Source organism: Octopus sinensis, linkage group LG4 (assembly GCF_006345805.1).
Source record: "Octopus sinensis linkage group LG4, ASM634580v1, whole genome shotgun sequence".
Lineage (NCBI taxonomy): Eukaryota > Metazoa > Mollusca > Cephalopoda > Octopoda > Octopodidae > Octopus > Octopus sinensis.
This window is the reverse complement of record NC_043000.1, coordinates 84,920,257-84,925,256: the sequence shown is the minus strand read 5'-3', so window position 1 is coordinate 84,925,256 and position 5,000 is coordinate 84,920,257. Positions and strand designations below refer to the sequence as shown.

General features: G+C 29.7%; 1 long non-coding RNA gene across 1 annotated transcript in view; it reads left to right on the top strand.

The window, feature by feature from the left end:
- LOC118763251 overlaps positions 1-4,106 on the top strand; it is a 13,836-nt gene extending 9,730 nt beyond the window's left edge. Inside the window, exon 3 of the long non-coding RNA XR_004999001.1 lies at positions 3,985-4,106. This is a non-coding gene — a long non-coding RNA (uncharacterized LOC118763251). The remainder of the gene's footprint in view (positions 1-3,984) is intronic.
- The last annotated feature ends 894 nt before the right edge of the window (positions 4,107-5,000 follow it).

Sequence of the window (5,000 nt, the reverse complement as noted above, 5' to 3'; positions counted from 1 at the left end):
CATATATTATATTATACATATATATATAGATATATACATATATATATATATATAATATATATATATATATATATATATATATATATATACATTATATATATATATATTTTAGATACATCTATATATATATATATACATATATATATATATATACATATATATATATATATACATATATATATATATACCATATATATATATAACATATATATATATTATATATATATATAATATACATAATAATAGATATATATATATATATATATATGTAATATATATAGATATAATATATATATATATATACATATATCTATATATATGTATTACAATATTATATATATTATAATATACATATATATATATATGTATATCATATATATTATATATGTATATACATTCTTATATATAGGTATATACATATATATATATATAATTATATAAAAGGGCTTAGTAAAAAAATTACTTTGCCGCATACTGAACTCATTAGAAATAGCAGCTAAAAAACTTTTTTAAAGCTATTCTAATACTTAAAGAAAATCTCTCTCATATATAGTGTTTGCTTAATTCAACTCACAAAAGTTTGGGGGTAAGGACATCGAAAAATCAAATGCTAAGGTTATTTGAGAACGTACGTTTCAAGATTAGTCAAAACAACACTTCTATCATATAGCTCAGAAATTCCTTGGTTTGGATTTGGAAACACTGAAATAAGAACAACCCTTTCGAAGATCTGCTCGTAACTAACAGTGCCAACAAATTCAAATAAGCAAGCGAAGAATCTCTGTCTCCCCTTTCCACCAGCGTGGGTTAAAATCATCAAACACTAGCTTATTTCGGTAAAATCCGAAGCATTAATCAGAGGGAGATTAATTATAATTTCAACAATTGAGGGCAAAATTAATTAATTATTAATCAATTTCACCAAGTGTTCAGTATGCAAAGGGACCATTCAAGGCGAATTCAAATTATACATTATATAAAAGGGCTTAGTAAAATAATTACTTTGCCGCCATACTGACTCATTAGAAATAGCAGCTAAAAAACTTTTTTAAAGCTATTTCTAATACTTAAGCCCTTTTATATAATGTAATAATTTGAATTTCTAATACTAAGCCCTTTTATATAATGTAATAATTTGAATTCGCCTTGAATGGTCCCTTTGCATACTGAACACTTGGTGAAATTGATTAATAATTAATTAATTTTGCCCTCAATTGTTGAAATTATATATATATATATATATACATATATAATATATATATATGTATATACATATATAATATATGTATATACATATATATATATATATGTATATACATATTATATATCTATATGTATATACATATATATATATATAATGTGATATACATATATTATATATATATATATATATATATATATATACATATATATATATATATATATAGATATATATATATATATATTATATATATATATATATATATATATATATATATATATATATATTATATATAATATATTATAATATATATAAGGTGGCGAGCTGGCAGAAACGTTAGCGCGCCGGGCGAAATGTGTAGCGGTATTTCGTCTGTCGTTATGTTCTGAGTTCAAATTCCGTTGAGGTCGACTTTGCCTTTCATACTTTCGGGGTCGATAAATAAAGTACCAGTGTTGCAACTGGGGTCATTGTAATTCCCGGTCCTTGTTTGTCCCTCTATGTTTAGCCCCTTGTGGGCAGTAAAGAAATATATATATATATATATATATATATATATATATATATTATCTACATACATGTCTATTTACATATATACATCTATGTATATATATATATATATATATCCATCCCCCTCTCTCTGTCTGATATATATATATCTCTTATCTCTTATTATAATCTCTTATCTCTTATTATAATCTCTTATTATAAAAGGCAGATTTTATATGCCTCCCTTTGGGAGTTATACAAATCTACAATATAGGATTTCTTCAATTACAATTTACCTAGCATTTTTGAGAGTACAATGCATCGCGTCATGCCAGGTCCAGTTTTTTAAATTTAAACTCCAATTAAGCAAAATTTACAGAAAACTCACATTCTGGTGTGTGTGTCAAATGCTTTTCTTAGTCTGGTTTACACCACACGCAAACGCACACACACAGTGTGCGACGAATAAAATGAAAGTAAATGTAAATTGTTTCTGTCTATCACGCTGATAGATACATGAGTAAAATGTATGGGAAGCTAACTGATAACAGTGAGTGAAAATGTTCTTGGAAGAGAGTAAATTAGCGACAGAGTGATTGAGCAAGACTACAAACTAAAGTATGAAACAGTGTTTATGTATAAACAGACGACACTTATATAAACCCTTTCGTTACCAAACCGCCCGAATTTACTATTCATATTTAAATGAGAATATCAGAGTAAATCTCTTAGTACATTCGTGAAAACACGTATTATACTTCGTAAACACTTCAAATACAGTCTTGTACAAAAAATCGAAGTGTAATTTTAATTCCGTGAATTATGGGAGATTTTTTCCGAAATTTGTTCCTATTGTGTTTTCAAATTTGTAATTCTGACAAAAAATGGATACGAATTTCATTATATCAAGCAGCGAGTCAGCATCGAAGGATTTTCTACTGAAGACCTTCATAAATCTAACCTCTATGACTGAAAAAAAAAAAAGCATCTTTATATAAGAGTGAAGTTGTGTGTCTGTCCCCTTCGATTTAGATTCGTAACTACTCCCACATTTTGCGGTGCAGTTTAACCAAAAGCGGGTATCTTATAGTCGTGATTCATATCGAGCCCTTCTGGGTATTAGCGCGCGTCTACGATGAGTCTACGATTTTAAAAAAATTTACCATCATATTTTTCCATTTTGTTCCATTTTAAGGCATTTTTTTCGCTTTTATATAAGGGAAGTAACTCTCTAAAATATCTACGATGTGTCAACGATTTAAAAAAAAATTACCTTCATTTTTTTTCAATTTTTAATGCATTTTTTTGCTATTTTTTGGCTATAACTCTCTAAAAATGCTTATATAGTTATTTCCCTTACAACGCCGAGCAACGCCGGGCGATACTCCTAGTCTTATGATAAAAGGCAAATTTTCTCTGCCTCCCACATAGTTTGTTTTTAATACAATTGTACAATATAGAATTTCTTTAATTGGAATTTACCTATGATTTTTCGAAGTACATTCGATTGGGTCATGGCATATAAATTTTTTTCAATTTGACCCCCAATTAAGCAAAAATTCGAGAAAACTAAATATTTTACGATTTGCCTCTTTAATTTCAACTGCTTCACTCCCTCTATTACCACACTTTCTCCTACTTTCTCTTTGCAAGTGTACTTTCAACCACTACTCAAAAAAAAAAAAATACACAGGAAACAGAAACAAATAAATACATAACGATTTACTTGCCACACTTTCTCCTACTTTCTCGTTGCAAGTGTACCTTCAACCACTTCTAAAAAATACACAGGAAACAGAAACAAATAAATACATAACGATTTACTCCTCACACAATTTCTTCAATTGGAATTTACCTATGATTTTTCGAAGTACATTTCATTGGGTCATGGCATATGAATTTCTTTCAATTTGACCCCCAATTAAGCAAAAATTCGATAAAACTCAATATTTTACGATTTCCCTCTCTCATTTCAAATGCTTTACTCCTTGCAAACATATACATATATGACAGTGACAAACACAAACGTTTCAAACAACTACATACAAACACTCAAACACACACTGACGTGTGTGTTTGTTATTAGTAAAAAAGGCGCCAAACACAATTCACGTTCTCATTCGAACACATTTGCAGACACGCACCAACAATTCACTGACATATGGTGAGTAGATGCTAGCCGCTCAGATTATGAGTTACACTATTAGACTAATTGTACTGGGACTGTTGTCTACTTCCCGTTAGTTTTTAGTGTCGAGGAAACAAAACTTTCTCCTGAAAACACAAAAAAAAAGCACTCCTAGATTTCACAAAGGACTTTAAGAAACGATAGGAAGTAAGTTCAGTTGAAGAAAAGATACGGATTTAGGGAAATCAGACGCTCGAATTGCCATGATAACTCAACAGAAAAGGTAAATTGGTTTTTAATTTACTTTCTGTCGCTAAGTTTGCGAGCGTACTTCAGTTGTCAATTGTTGAAACAAAGAAATTGTAAGCTAAGAAGGTGTGTGTGAGTGTGTGTGTGTGTGTGTGCGTGCGCGCGCGTATGTGTGTGTGTGTAGGAAGTGAACGATAAAAATATGGCAAGAAGTGGACAGTTGTACATATATACATACATACATCCATACATACATACATGTGTGTGTGTGTATGTGGATTAATGTGTGTGTGTTATTTCTCTCTATATAAAGCTGAAGTTGTCTGTTTGCGCCAGGTTTGGTAACCTTCAACTAACACTATCTCCTCCGAGACCCTGCGGCGCAAGTTAACAAAAATTGAAGAAGGGTTGCTCTTCCTTCCGTAGCAGATAAAATTCAAATCGGACCATGTTAACACCAAAAATTATTTACATCAAAAAGGTGCTTTTTTCTATGAAAATTCCCTAGGTTTTACGATTTTTTCACTGCTATGTCGCCACTTTTTGGTGTATTTCAACCAGAAAAATGTTCACTTGAAGAGAATAACAAGCTACATAATGCAAAATTTTTACTTTTCAAAAATTCCAATTCCAGCGGGTCGAAACAAACCCGAGCAACGCCGGGCGATACTGCTAGTATATATATACATATATATCGTTCAGGATCACGGATCATCGTTTAACGTCCGCTTTATCATATATATATATATATATATATATATATAATATATATATATATCGTTCAGGATCACGGATCATCGTTTAACGTCCGCTTTCCATATATATATATGTATATATAAATAGATGAGTGTATTTTACCTTGTTAACAATTAACACGGAAAAATATATATGTACATCTGTCCACTTCTTGCCATATTTTTATCGTTCACTTCC